Here is a 16,044-nt window from a genome sequence, read left to right on the forward strand (position 1 = left end):
TTCTACCTCTAGCATAGAGCTCGAGGAGCACCATTGTACTCACTAGTGCCTTAGTGATCATGCGGAGACCCTGCAGAGCAGGACTAGGGGTGTTATCTCCAAGGAGAGCCCCGAACCTGGGTAAAGTGCGCCGGCGTTCGTGTCTACGCCTTATCCCGCTTCCAGGCACCGGCGACGTTCTACTTGCTCCCACCATGATAAGCCATCCATTGGCATATGTCGCACCAAACCCCCGACATTTGGCGCCAACCGTGGGGCGAGGTGCACCGTCTCCCGGAGACCTATTCTAGACGGGAACCCCGTTCCTTCCTGGCGAGCGCAGCCAGCCTGGCATGCCAGACAGCGTCTGCACCAACGCGCTGCACGACGCAGAGTTTGCCTGCGCGGCGAGCTGCCTCGCCGATCTTGTTGGTGAGATTCGCCTCTCCGACGAGCCCGCGTCTGATGCGGGCACCGATGGCCCTGAGAGCCGCCTTGTGAGCCTCCTTGATCAGCTCCACGTCGCCAGCGAGCCTGCTGCTGACTTGGAGTTTGTTGGCTCCACCGACCCGATGTTGGTCAACTCCGACACGGCATCGCTTGACGCATTCCCCTCCATCGTGGTGATCTACGATGAGCCGCTTCCTCACGCGGACAGCGGCGGCAGCACCGTCACGAAGGTGCTCGTCATCAGCCACGGCGAGCACTCTGGCGGAGGTGGCCAGGATCCGTTGCAGGCGGCGATGCAAGACCTGGCTGTGCCTATGCCGACACTAAAATGCTGGAAGCACGCTGCGTCTAGCTCGTTGAGAGCGCCAACCGGCTGGCCAGCATGAGACGCCTTTCAAAGGCCTACCAGCTGGAGATGGACCGTGCTGTCGGCGGCACGCCAGCTCCTGGTGGGCCTAGCCGCATTGGCTTGGTCTGGCAGCATGGCGCGACCATCACCAGCATGTTCGGGACAGATCACCCCATATACGCCATGCCTGCAGAGAACATACGATTTGCCCAGGCGGCAGCGGACGAGCTAGACAAGCTCGAGGGCGACGAGCGTCGCCACATGACGGAGCGACTCCAGCAACTCCTCGACGCGGCTTCTGGGCAACAAGATGCTGGGTGCCACACCGAAGCGCCCGACCGGCGAAACGACGACCCGCCTCCTCGCCAAGATCAAGGCGCGACATCCCGGACACCAACTGGCCGCGTCCGTGATAGAAGAGACACGGAGCCGGCTGCCAGCTGCAGCCAGACTCACGCCACCATCGAATGCGACCAAGATGGCCACCCAAGAGCAGTGCGGCGGCGAGACAACTGTCCGCCTCCTCCTCTCTGTAGGGAGAGGCGCATTTCCCCACGTCCTACTGGTCACCCATCACTCGGCGACTGGCTTGGCCGTGGAGAAGGAATCAGAGAAAATGATGCCTGCCATCGGATCGATCGCCTTAATCGATCCCTGGCGCTAGAAGAAGAAGAAGATGAGCTGGGTCCGCCTTGTTTTGGCCCCCACATCCGAGATGAGCCCTTCCCCAAAGGGTTCACTCTCATGAGAGATACACCCAAGTACACCGGCTCCGTGAAGCCGCAGGACTGGCTGGTCGACTACTCCACAACCGTCAGCATCGCCAACGGCAACAAGCACGATGCCGTGAAGTACGTTCCGCTCATGCTTCAGGGCACGGCCCGGACATGGCTGAACAGCCTGAAGCCCCGCAGCGTCAACAGCTAGGTTGATTTTACTGAAGTATTCATCCGCAACTTCACCAGCACGTGCAAGCGCCCGCCCAAGCCTCGCCAGCTCTCCTTATGCATCCAAGGCCCAAACGAGTCAACTCGCGACTATCTCACGTGTTGTGCCGAGTTGCGCAACTCTTCCGAGGGCGTGCACGAGGTGCAGGCCATCGAGTACTTCACTTCCGGGTGCCGAGAGGGCACCCTCCTCAAGCACAAGCTTCTTTGTGACGAGCGGGCGACACTTGACGAACTGCTAATCATAGCAGACAAGTACGCCACGGCCGACTCCTCCATGAAGGCGGAGATTCAAGTCAATATGTCAGGCAAGGTGGCCCCTCAAGCTCCTCGGACCCCGGCTGGTGAGGCCAGTCAGCAACAACAACCGAATGACAACAGGCGCAAGGCCATGCAGCCGGCTTCCACGAGCCGGCAGGTGGCAACAGTCGAAGATCAGCAGCCAAAAGGGCAGCCACCTCCCAAATGATAGATGGGCGGCAAGCCCAACTGGCTACCCGCCTTCTCGTACGAACAAACTCTCGATGCACCCTGCAAGTTCCACAGCGGTGCGAAGCCGTCCAATCACACCACTAGGAAGTGCCATTGGCTCACCAGGATCGCCAAGGGTGATGGACTCCAGCCCCCTCCACTAGCCGGCCCACCGCCTCCTCCACAGCAGTCGGCGGCTCGGCCAGTCGGCGCCATACAAGATGATTATCCTGAAGAGCATGGAGTTTATGTCGTGTTCACCAGCATGGCCGACGACAGGTGCAGCAGACGACAGCAGCGACAAGAAGTAAATGCGGTAGCATCACAGACCCCCGAATTCATGCATTGGTCTGAGAAGCCCATCAGCTGGAGCAAAGCCGACCACCCAGAGGTGATGCCCAATCCCGGCTCTTATGCTCTGGTGTTGGACGCCACGTTTCCCATGGAGAGGCGATCTGCTCGCTTCTCCCGAGTTCTGATAGATGGCGGCAGCTGCATCAACATCCTGTACAAAGATATCATGGAGAAGTTCGGAATCAAGCAGAGACATCTTCAGCCCAGCCGGACTATTTTTCATGGCATATTTCCTGGCCTTTCCTGCTCATGAATCGGCAAGACTCAGATAGATGTCCTTTTCGGGGACAAAAATCATTTCCGCCGAGAGCCAGTCTAGTTTGAGGTGGTGGACCTTGAGAGCCCTTATCATGCATTACTTGGCCGGCCTGCCCTGGCCAAGTTCATTGCGGTCCCCCACTATGCTTACCTAAAGAGGAAGATGCCGAGCTCCAAGGGAATCCTGACCGTGGCAGGGGACTACAAGAAGTCGTCCGCCTGCGCAGCAGAGAGCAGCCGGTTAGCCGAGCCCCTCGTGATCGCGGCTTAGAAGCGGCTCCTTGACCGGGTTGTGGCGATGGCCGGCAAGCAGCCGAAAATGTCACCCAACCACAAGGAGCCGGAAGTCGAGGGCTCGTCGAAGCCGGCAAAGGAAACAAAGAAGATACCCTTGGACCCGGAGAGGCACGCTTTCATAGGTGCAAACCTTGACAGCAAATAGGAAGGCGAGCTCATCGATTTCCTCCGTGAGAATCGGGACATCTTTGCATGGTCCCCCAAGGACATGCCGGGTGTTCCGACGGAATTCGCCGAGCACAAGCTACACGTCCGGTCCGATGCCGAGAAAGTCAGGCAGCCCTTATGCCGACTGTCGGATGAGAAGAGAAGAGTTGTTGGAGAAGAGATAGCCCGGCTTATAGCAGCCGGCTTAATCATGGAAGTGTTCTTTCCAGAGTGGTTAGCCAACCCGGTCCTAGTGCTGAAGAAGAGCAAGCAGTGGCGCATGTGTATAGATTATACCAGCCTCAACAAGGCATGCCCCAAACACCCATTTGCTCTGCTAAAAATCAACCAAGTGATTGACTCCACAGCCGAATGCGAGCTGTTGAGCTTTTTGGAAGCATACTCAGGGTATCACCAGATCAAGCTAAGCCCGCCCGACAGGCTGAAGACCGCCTTCATCATGCCATTCGAAGCCTTCTGCTACCTCACCATGATGTTTGGCTTGAGAAATGCCAGCGCCACGTTTCAGCGTTGCATGCAGAAGTGTCTCCTCAAGCAACTCGGCAGAAACACCCACGTCTGTGTGGACGATGTGGTGGTGAAGACGGAAAAGCGAGGAACACTGCAAGAAGACCTCAAGGAGACCTTTGAGAACTTGCGCCGATTTCAGATCAGGCTCAACCCGGAGAAGTGCGTCTTTGGAGTACCAGCCGGCCAGCTCCTTGGATTTCTGGTCTCAGAGCGCGGCATAGAGTGCAACCCTGTGAAAATCAAGGCCATCGAGAGGATGGAGGTGCCCACTCGACTGCTGGACTTACAAAAATTTACCGGCTGCTTGGCATCCCTCAGCCGTTTCATCAGTCGACTCGGGGAAAAGGCTCTTCCCATGTACCTGCTCATGAAGAAGACCACTTTTTCGAGTGGAACGACAAGGTGGATGAAGCTTTTCTCTAGCTCAAGAAGATGTTGACCACTCCGCCTGTCCTGGCAGCCCCGACTCCTAAGGAGCCCATGCTCCTCTACATCACCGCCACCAGCCGGGTGGCCAGCATAGTCATAGTAGTGGAACGCAAGGAAGAAGGCATAGCTCTACCTGTCCAGAGGCCGGTGTATTACCTGAGTGAAGTACTGTCAGCCTCCAAAGAGAACTACCCCCACTATGAGAAAATATGCTACGGCGTGTACTTTGCTGCCAAGAAACTAAAGCCATACTTCTAAGAACACCCCATCACTGTGGTCTGCACAACTCCACTTGCTGAGATCATTGGAAGCCGAGATGCCACGGGCCGAGTTGCCAAATGGGCCATAGATTTGGCCCCCTACACCATCAACTACCAGCCTTGCACCGCCATCAAGTCACAAGCACTGGCCTACTTCCTCGTCGACTGGGCCGAGACCCAGTACCTGCTGCCAGTGCCAGATTCCACTCATTGGCGAATGCACTTCGATGGTTCCAAGATGCGCACCAGTTTGGGAGCCAGCATCGTCCTCACCTCTCCCAAAGGCGACAAGCTCAGATATGTTCTGCAAATTCACTTGCCGCCTCCAACAACGTTGCTGAATACAAAGTACTCATTCACGGGCTCGGGCTTGCCAAGGAACTCAGCATTCGCCAGATCCTGTGTTATGGAGATTCCGACCTGGTGGTCCAGCAGTCGTCTGGTGACTGGGACGCTAAGGATGCAAACATGGCAAGCTACCGCTTCCTCGTCCAGCAACTCAGCGGATACTTCGAAGGGTGCGAGTTCCTCCATGTGCCAAGAAATGACAATGAGCAAGCTAACGCCTTGGCATGAATCGGCTCCACCCAACAAGCAATACCAGCCGGCGTCGCCCTGCAGCGCCTCCTCAAGCCGTCTGTCCCACCATCGCCAGAGTCGGATTCCATCTTTGTGCCGGCTCCTCCTGAAGCAGTCGGATCTGACTTGAGGACCCAAGCATCCGGCACAGGGAATTTGGCAGGCGACCCGGAGACTGCAGCTGTCGGCCCGGGGACTTCATCGACTCAGCAAGCAGCAGCCGACTCCAACCCGCCACCTCCCGGCCCAACCACCCTCGTCCAAGTAGCAGTCCTAGCAACCGAAGAAATTGCAACACCTTCATCGGCCCAGCCCATCCTCAACTTTTTGGTGAACAAAGAGCTGCCGACTGATGAGGTCTCGGCCCGACAAGTGCAACGCCGGGTAGCAGTGTACACCATAGTCAACAGAGAGCTTGTGAGGTGTAGTGTCACTGGTGTCTATCAGCACTGCGTAAAGCCAGAGCAAGGCCAAGCAATCCTCAAAAATATCCATCAAGGCGAGTGTGGTCACCACGCAGCTTCAAGAGCACTCATGGCCAAAGCTTTCCGCCACGATTTTTTCTAGCCGACTGCTCTAGAAGACACCAAGGACTTGGTCCAGAAATGCCACATCAGCCGGCTTCTGCACTCAAGACCATTCCCATTGTCTGTCCCTTTGCCGTCTGGGGCCTGGACATGGTGGGACCATTCAAGACGGCACGCGGCGGCATGACTCATCTGCTTGTCGCAGTGGACAAGTTCACCAAGTGGATAGAAGCAAAGCTAATTAAGAAGTTGAACGGTCCGACTGCTGTGACTTTCATCTCCGACATCACCATCCGGTATGTCATACCACACAGCATCATCACCAACAATGGCACAAACTTTGCCAAAGGCGCCTTGGCCCATTTCTGTGCGATGCAGGGCATCTGACTGGACCTTGTGTCTGTTTCCCATCTGCAGTCAAAGGACCAGATGGAGCGGGCAAACGACCTCATTTTATCCGGCATCAAGCCCCGACTGGTCGAGCCTCTAGAGCGGTCGGCCGGCTATTGGCTCGACGAGCTGCCGGTCGTCCTCTGGATCCTGCGCACAATTCCGAACAAGTCAACCGGCTTTACGCCTTTCTTCTTTGTCTACGGTGCCGTAGCCATCATCCCGACGGACATAGAATTCGACTCCCCTCGAGTTACTATGTACACCAAGGAGGAGGCAGAAGAAGCACGATAAGACGGCGTCGATCTGCTGGAAGAGGGCCAGCTATTGGCACTCAGCCAGTCCACCATCTACTAGCAGAGCTTGCACCGATACTACAACCGAAAGGTCAAGCCAAGATCCTTCCAAGAAGGGGACCCTGTGCTCCGGCTGATCCAGCGAACAGCCGGCCAACACAAGCTCTCGGCACCTTGGGAAGGCCCCTTCATTATCAGCAAGGTGTTGGGAAATGACTCCTACTACCTCATCAACGCTCAGAAGCCTCGAGCACGCAAAAGGGATGACTCCGGCAAGGAGACGGAGCGACCATGGAATGCGAACCTCTTGCGAAGGTATTACAGTTGATGTAGTATGTACCACACCAACTTTTGTATTAAGTACGAAGACTCCAGGTCCCCCGAGAAAAGCTCGGGGACTGCCCTCTTTTATCTATATGATAAGTATTACACCTGTCATTTGTGTTATTTCATTAGTCCTTCAGGCACTGGGTTCGACCAGTCGACCCGGGGACTTGCCGCCTTGTACTATGAAATGCTTCCTGCAGCCGAACAAGTAATGAGTTGGCGCCAAAGCTTTCTCCTGCCAGAAGCCACAGCTCGCAGAGCGACTGTTCGGTCGGCAGGAGTTAAGGCAGAAAGGGTGTCTGCATGAAAAATGGCTAAAGACCCAAAAGCGTACACATAGTCCAAGTCGGCTTCCCGCCTCCCCGACCGCCTGTCAAGCAGCCGGCCGGCCGGCTCCTACTTAACTTGCTAGAAAACTCTAATCGGCTAAGTACTTGCCTTCCCGAAAGTGGCTAGAAAACTCTAATCTGGATCGTCCCCCTATGGTGGTGGCTAGTCCTATTTATAGAGGCCCTTGTCCTCTCCCCAAATATCGAGCGGGAAGGGATCCAACAACGGCCAAATTCGAAGGGACACAACTAGTACAAGTTATCCTGACAAAAGTAGTCTTCGCCTGCCAAAGACTCTGGTGGTGACGCTATCTTGGGCTCCACGGTGACCTCCGTCCTACCGTCCTGCTGGTCTTGGTCTCGTTGCACCGATATGGAAACATTTGCCTGATGCCTCGGGACTCCTCACTCGCGCTTGCCTCTTTAGCACCAAAGAGGAAACGAGGACGCTGCGCGTGCTGGAGCTTGCCTGGCTCTAGTCGTCACGGCTTGCATCAAAGAAACCTCGCGAGGTGTCCCTTGCCTTGATCTCTCCGCCCCTCGCGAGCCAGCCTGGTGAAGTTGCCCCCGAGGAGGTCCTGTGTCGTCCACCTCATGAGGCTTGGCCCCTCGCAAGGATCTTGAGTGTTTGCTGGTTAAGATGGGCCGTACAGGGCCGCTGGTGGAGCCACGCCGCGGGCCGCAGGCAGGCAAGTATGGGGACCCCCGTTCCCAGGACACCGACAGTAGCCCCCGAGCGAAAGGGCAAGTGTGGAGCGCCGCGGGCCCCAATTGCATGCAGCCCCGCTCGACGCGTGGTGATCGATTGGACATGGGCGGCCCCGCTTCCCCACGCAGCCTTGATATCCGCTTGGCTAGGCAGCCGCTACGTCCTACACAGTTATTTCCCCATTGATGGCAACGCACTCCCCAAGTCCTCCGCTTCTTCGAACCTCAGCTTCCTCTCCCAAACTGACCTGAGCTCAGTCCTCTCCATTGCCATGGCGCCAAACCGAACGGAGAAAGGGAAGAAGCCCCTGTCCTCAGCCAGCCCGCCTCCTGCCGTCAAGCCCGCCGTCGGCCGATCACGGGTGCTCAATCGGGAGGCCATGGACAATGTCCGCCCCACGCTTGCCACCATCTTCAACGAATGGGGATGAACGATGGCCTGGCCTGCGTCCTGAGCTTCTGTCGATAGAAAAAACACCAAGTTCCATTTCTTCATCGACGCCCTATGGGCCGGCCTGGTCCCTCCCTTCTTTGCCTTCTTCAATGTCGTGCTTTCCCATTACCAGATTCATATGCTGCACCTAGATCCCCAATCTGTTGCTCTTCTTGCCGTCTTTGCCTTTGTCTACGAGGCCATGGTGGGCATCGCCGCCTCCGTGGCCCTTCTGCGCCATTTCTTCTCGCTGCACCTAACCGACCCCCGGCAATGCTCGGGGTGTTGGGGAACGTAGTAATTTCAAAAAAATTCCTATGCACACGCAAGATCATGGTGATGCATAGCAACGAGGGGAGAGTGTGATCTATGTACCCTTGTAGATCGACAATGGAAGCGTTTGGTTGATGTAGTCGTACGTCTTCACGGCCCGACCGATCAAGCACCGAAACTACGACACCTCCGAGTTTTAGCATACGTTCAGCTCGATGACGATCCCCGGACTCCGATCCTGCAAAGTGTCGAGGAAGAGTTCCGTCAACACGACGGCGTGGTGACGATCTTGATGTACTACTGTTGCAGGGCTTCGCCTAAGCACCGCTACAATATTATCGAGGACTATGGTGGCTGGGGGCGCCGCACACGGCTAAGAATAAGATCACGTGGATCAACTTGTGTCTCTGGGGTTCCCCTGCCTCAGTATATAAAGGACCAAGGGGGGGGGGTGCGGCGGGCCTAGGAGAGGCGCGCCTGTAGGAGTAGGATTCCCCCCCCCCCAATCCTAGTTGGAATAGGATTCCCGGAGGGGGGAAAAGAGAGAGGGTGGACGGCCCCCTCTCCTTTTCCTATTCAGACCAAGGGAGGGGAGGGGCGCGCGGCCCACTTTGGGCAGCCCCTTCTCTTTTCCACTAAGGCCCACTATGGCCCATATAGCTCCCGGGGGGTTCCGGTAACCTCCCGGTACTCCGGTAAAATCCCGATTTCACCCGGAACACTTCTGATATCCAAACATAGGCTTCCAATATATTAATCTTTATGTCTCGACCATTTCGAGACTCCTCATCATGTCCGTGATCACATCCGGGACTCCGAACAAACTTCGGTACATCAAAATGCATAAACTCATAATATAACTATCATCGTAACCTTAAGCGTGCGGACCCTACGGGTTCGAGAACAATGTAGACATGACCGAGACACATCTCCGGTCAATAACCAATAGCGAAACCTGGATGCTCATATTGGCTCCTACATATTCTACGAAGATCTTTATCGGTCAGACCGCATAACAACATACGTTGTTCCCTTTGTCATCGGTATGTTACTTGCCCGAGATTCGATCGTCGGTATTCCAATACCTAGTTCAATCTCGTTACCGGCAAGTCTCTTTACTCGTTCTGTAATACATCATCCCGCAACTAACTCATTAGTTGCAATGCTTGCAAGGCTTAAGTGATGTGCATTACCGAGAGGGCCCAGAGATACCTCTTCGACAATCGGAGTGACAAATCCTAATCTCGAAATACGCCAACCCAGCATGTACCTTTGGAGACACCTGTAGAGCTCCTTTATAATCACCCAGTTACGTTGTGAAGTTTGGTAGCACACAAAGTGTTCCTCCGGCAAATGGGAGTTGCATAATCTCATAGTCATAGGAACATGTATAAGTCATGAAGAAAGCAATAGCAACATACTAAACGATCGGGTGCTAAGCTAATGGAATGGGTCATGTCAATCAGATCATTCACTTAATGATGCGATCCCGTTAATCAAATAACAACTCATTGTTCATGGTTAGGAAACATAACCATCTTTGATTAACGAGCTAGTCAAGTAGAGGCATACTAGTGACACTTTGTTTGTCTATGTATTCACACATGTATTATGTTTCCGGTTAATACAATTCTAGCATGAATAATAAACATTTATCATGATATAAGTAAATAAATAATAACTTTATTATTGCCTCTAGGAAATATTTCCTTCAGTCTCCCACTTGCACTAGAGTCAATAATCTAGATTACACAGTAATGATTCTAACACCCATGGAACCTTGGTGCTGATCATGTTTTGCTCGTGGAAGAGGCTTAGTCAACGGGTCTGCAACATTCAGATCCGTATGTATCTTGCAAATCTCTATGTCTCCCACCTGGACTAGATCCCGGATGGAATTGAAGCGTCTCTTGATGTGCTTGGTTCTCTTGTGAAATCTAGATTCCTTTGCCAAGGCAATTGCACCAGTATTGTCACGAAAGATTTTCATTGGAACCGATGCACTAGGTATGACACCTAGATCGGATATGAACTCCTTCATCCAGACTCCTTCATTTGCTGCTTCTGAAGCAGCTATGTACTCCGCTTCACATGTAGATCCCGCTACAACGCTTTGTTTAGAACTGCACCAACTGACAGCTCCATCGTTTAATGTAAACACGTACCCGGTTTGCGATTTACAATCGTCCGGATCAGTGTCAAAGCTTGCATCAACGTAACCTTTTACGATGAGCTCTTTGTCACCTCCATATATGAGAAACATATCCTTAGTCCTTTTCAGGTATTTCAGGATGTTCTTGACCGCTGTCCAGTGATCCACTCCTGGATTACTTTGGTACCTCCCTGCTAGACTTATAGCAAGGCACACATCAGGTCTGGTACACAGCATTGCATACATGATAGAGCCTATGGCTGAAGCATAGGGAACATCTTTCATATTCTCTCTATCTTCTGCAGTGGTCGGGCATTGAGTCTTACTCAACTTCACACCTTGTAATACAGGCAAGAACCCTTTCTTTGCTTGATCCATTTTGAACTTCTTCAAAACTTTGTCAAGGTATGTGGTTTGTGAAAGTCCAATTAAGCGTCTTGATCTATCTCTATAGATTTTAATGCCTAATATGTAAGCAGCTTCACCGAGGTCTTTCATTGAAAAACTCTTATTCAAGTATCCCTTTATGCTATCCAGAAATTCTACATCATTTCCAATTAGTAATATGTCATCCACATATAATATCAGAAATGCTACAGAGCTCCCACTCACTTTCTTGTAAATACAGGCTTCTCCAAAAGTCTGTAAAAAACCAAATGCTTTGATCACACTATCAAAACGTATATTCCAACTCCGAGAGGCTTGCACCAGTCCATAAATGGATCGCTGGAGCTTGCACACTTTGTTAGCTCCCTTTGGATCGACAAAACCTTCTGGTTGCATCATATACAACTCTTCTTCCAGAAATCCATTCAAGAATGCAGTTTTGACATCCATTTGCCAAATTTCATAATCATAAAATGCGGCAATTGCTAACATGATTCGGACAGACTTAAGCATCGCTACGGGTGAGAAGGTCTCATCGTAGTCAATCCCTTGAACTTGCCGAAAACCTTTTGCGACAAGTCGAGCTTTGTGGACAGTAATATTACTGTCAGCGTCAGTCTTCTTCTTGAAGATCCATTTATTCTCAATTGCTTGCCAATCATCGGGCAAGTCAACCAAAGTCCACACTTTGTTCTCATACATGGATCCCATCTCAGATTTCATGGCTTCAAGCCATTTTGCGGAATCTGGGCTCACCATCGCTTCTTCATAGTTCGTAGGTTCATCATGATCTAGTAGCATGACTTGTAGAACAGGATTACCATACCACTCTGGCGCGGATCTTACTCTGGTTGATCTACGAGGTTCAGTAGTATCTTGTTCTGAAGTTTCATGATCATCATCATTAGCTTACTCACTCACTGGTGCAGGTGTCACAGAAACAGTTTTCTATGATGCACTACTTTCCAATAAGGGAGCAGGTACAGTTACCTCGTCAAGTTCTACTTTCCTCCCACTCACTTCTTTCGAGAGAAACTCCTTCTCTAGAAAGTTTCCGAACTTAGCAACAAAAGTCTTGCCTTCGGATCTGTGATAGAAGGTGTATCCAATAGTCTCCTTTGGATATCCTATGAAGACACATTTCTCCGATTTGGGTTCGAGCTTATCAGGTTGAAGCTTTTTCACATAAGCATCGCAGCCCCAAACTTTCAAAGACGACAACTTTGGTTTCTTGCCAAACCACAGTTCATAAGGCGTCGTCTCAACGGATTTTGATGGTGCCCTATTTAACGTGAATGCGGCCGTCTCTAGAGCGTATCCCCAAAACGATAGCGGTAAATCAGTAAGAGACATCATAGATCGCACCATATCTAGTAAACTACGATTACGACGTTCGGACACACCATTGCGTTGTGGTGTTCCGGGTGGCGTGAGTTGCGAAACTATTCCGCATTGTTTCAAATGTACACCAAACTCGTAACTCAAATATTCTCCTCCACGATCAGATCGTAGAAATTTTATTTTCTGGTTACGATGATTTTCAACTTCACTCTGAAATTCTTTGAACTTTTCAAACGTTTCAGACTTATGTTTCATTAAGTAGATATACCATATCTGCTTAAGTCATCTGTGAAGGTGAGAAAATAACGATATCCGCCACGAGCCTCAATATTCATCGGGCCACATACATCTATATGTATGATTTCCAAAAAATCTGTTGCTCTCTCCATAGTACCGGAGAACGGTGTTTTAGTCATCTTGCCCATGAGGCACGGTTCGCAAGTACCAAGTGATTCATAATCAAGTGGTTCCAAAAGTCCATCAGTATGGAGTTTCTTCATGCGCTTTACACCGATATGACCTAAACGGCAGTGCCACAAATAAGTTGCACTATCATTATCAACTCTGCATTTTTTGGCTTTAACACTATGAATATGCGTGTCACTACTATCGAGATTTAATAAAAATAGACCACTCATTTAAGGGTGCATGACCATAAAAGATATTACTCATATAAATAGAACAACCATTATTCTCAGATTTAAATGAATAACCGTCTCGCATCAAACAAGATCCAGATATAATGTTCATGCTTAACGCTGGCACCAAATAACAATTATTTAGGTCTAATATTAATCCCGAAGGTAGATGTAGAGGTAGTGTGCCGACTGCGATCACATCGACTTTGGAACCGTTTCCCACGCGCATCATCACCTCGTCCTTAGACAATCTTCGCTTAATCCGTAGTCCCTGTTTCGAGTTGCAAATATTAGCAACAGAACCAGTATCAAATACCCAGGTGCTACTGCGAGCATTAGTAAGGTACACATCAATAACATGTATATCATATATACCTTTGTTCACCTTGCCATCCTTCTTATCCGCCAAATACTTGGGGTAGTTCCGCTTCCAGTGACCAGTCTGCTTGCAGTAGAAGCACTCAGTTTCAGGCTTAGGTCCAGGTTTGGGTTTCTTCTCTTGAGTAGCAACTTCCTTGCCGTTCTTTTTGAAGTTCCCCATCTTCTTCCCTTTGCCCTTTTTCTTGAAACTAGTGGTCTTGTTGACCATCAACACTTGATGCTCCTTCTTGATTTCTACCTCCGCAGCTTTCAGCATTGCGAAGGGCTCGGGAATAGTCTTATTCATCCCTTGCATATTATAGTTCATCACGAAGCTCTTGTAGCTTGGTGGCAGTGATTGGAGAATTCTGTCAATGACGCAATCATCTGGAAGATTAACTCCCAATTGAATCAAGTGATTATTATACCCAGACATTTTGAGTATATGCTCACTAACAGAACTGTTCTCCTCCATCTTGCAGCTATAGAACTTATTGGAGACTTCATATCTCTCAATCCGGGCATTTGCTTGAAATATTAACTTCAACTCATGAAACATCTCATATGCTCCATGACATTCAAAACGTCGTTGAAGTCCCGATTCTAAGCCGTAAAGCATGGCACACTGAACTATTGAGTAGTCATCAGCTTTGCTCTGCCAGACGTTCATAACATCCGGCGTTGCTCCAGCAGCAGGCCTGGCACCCAGCGGTGCTTCCAGGACGTAATTCTTCTGTGCAGCAATGAGGATAATCCTCAAGTTACGGACCCAGTCTGTGTAATTGCTACCATCATCTTTCAACTTTGCTTTCTCAAGGAACGCATTAAAATTCAACGGAACAACAGCATGAGCCATCTATCTATAAACAAGCATAAACAAGCAAGATACTTATCAGGTACTAAGTTTCATGATAAATCTAAGTTCAGTTAATTTACTTAAAGAACTCCCACTTAGATAGACATCCATCTAATCCTCTAAGTGATTACGTGATCCAAATCAACTAAACCATGTCCGATCATCACGTGAGATGGAGTTGTTTCATTGGTGAACATCACTATGTTGATCATATCTACTATATGATTCACGCTCGACCTTTCGGTCTCCGTGTTCCGAGGCCATATCTGTATATGCTTGGCTCGTCAAGTTTAACCTGAGTATTCCGCGTGTGCAACTGTTTTGCACCCGTTGTATTTGAACGTAGAGCCTATCACACCCGATCATCACGTGGTGTCTCACCACGAAGAACTTTCGCAATGGTGCATACTCAGGGAGAACACTTCTTGATAATTAGTGAGAGATCATCTTATAATGCTACCGTCAATCAAAGCAAGATAAGATGCATAAAAGATAAACATCACATGCAATCAAAAAAAGTGATATGATATGGCCATCATCATCTTGTGCTTGTGATCTCCATCTCCGAAGCACCGTCGTGATCACCATCGTCACCGGCGTGACACCTTGATCTCCATCGTAGCATCGTTGTCGTCTCGCCAAGCTTGTGCTTCCATGACTATCGCTACCGCTTAGTGATAAAGTAAAGCATTACATCGCGATTGCATTGCATACAATAAAGCGACAACCATATGGCTCCTGCCAGTTGCCGATAACTTGGTTACAAAACATGATCATCTCATACAATAAAAATCAGCATCATGTCTTAACCATATCACATCACAACATGCCCTGCAAAAACAAGTTAGTCGTCCTCTACTTTGTTGTTGCAAGTTTTACGTGGCTGCTACGGGCTTAAGCAAGAACCAATCTTACCTACGCATCAAAACCACAACGATAGTTTGTCAAGTTGGTGCTGTTTTAACCTTCGCAAGGACCGGGCGTAGCCACACTCGATTCAACTAAAGTTGGAGAAACTGTCACCCGCAAGCCACCTATGTGCAAAGCACGTCGGGAGAACCGGTCTCGCGTAAGCGTACGCGTAATATCGGTCCGGGCCGCTTCGTCCAACAATACTGCCGAACCAAAGTATGACATGCTGGTAAGCAGTATGACTTATATCGCCCACAACTCACTTGTGTTCTACTCGTGCATATAACATCAACATATAAAACCTAGGCTCGGATGCAACTGTTGGGGAACGTAGTAATTTCAAAAAATTTCCTATGCACACGCAAGATCATGGTGATGCATAGCAACGAGGGGAGAGTGTGATCTACGTACCCTTGTAGATCGACAACGGAAGCGTTTGGTTGATGTAGTCGTACGTCTTCACGGCCCGACCGATCAAGCACCGAAACTACGGCACCTCCGAGTTTTAGCACACGTTCAGCTCGATGACGATCCCCGGACTCCGATCCAGCAAAGTGTCGGGGAAGAGTTCCGTCAGCACGACGGCGTGGTGACGATCTTGATGTACTAGTATCGCAGGGCTTCGTCTAAGCACCGCTACAATATTATCGAGGACTATGGTGGCTGGGGGCGCCGCACACGGCTAAGAATAAGATCACGTGGATCAACTTGTGTCTCTGGGGTTCCCCTACCTCAGTATATAAAGGACCAAGGGGGGGGTGCGGCCGGCCTAGGAGAGGCGCGCCAGGAGAGTCCTACTCCCTCTGGGAGTAGGATTCCCCCCCCCCCCCAATCCTAGTTGGAATAGGATTCGCGGAGGGGTGAAAAGAGAGAGGGTGGCCGGCCCCCTCTCCTTGTCCTATTAGGACCAAGGGAGGGGAGGGGCGCGTGGCCCACTTTGGGCAGCCCCTTCTCTTTTCCACTAAGGCCCACTATGGCCCATATAGCTCCCGGGGGGTTCCGGTAACCTCCCGGTACTCCGGTAAAATCCCGATTTCACCCGGAACACTTCCGATATCCAAACA

This window comes from Triticum urartu, chromosome 3A (assembly GCF_056163025.1).
Source record: "Triticum urartu cultivar PI428250 chromosome 3A, HENAU_Tu73, whole genome shotgun sequence".
Classification (NCBI taxonomy): domain Eukaryota; kingdom Viridiplantae; phylum Streptophyta; class Magnoliopsida; order Poales; family Poaceae; genus Triticum; species Triticum urartu.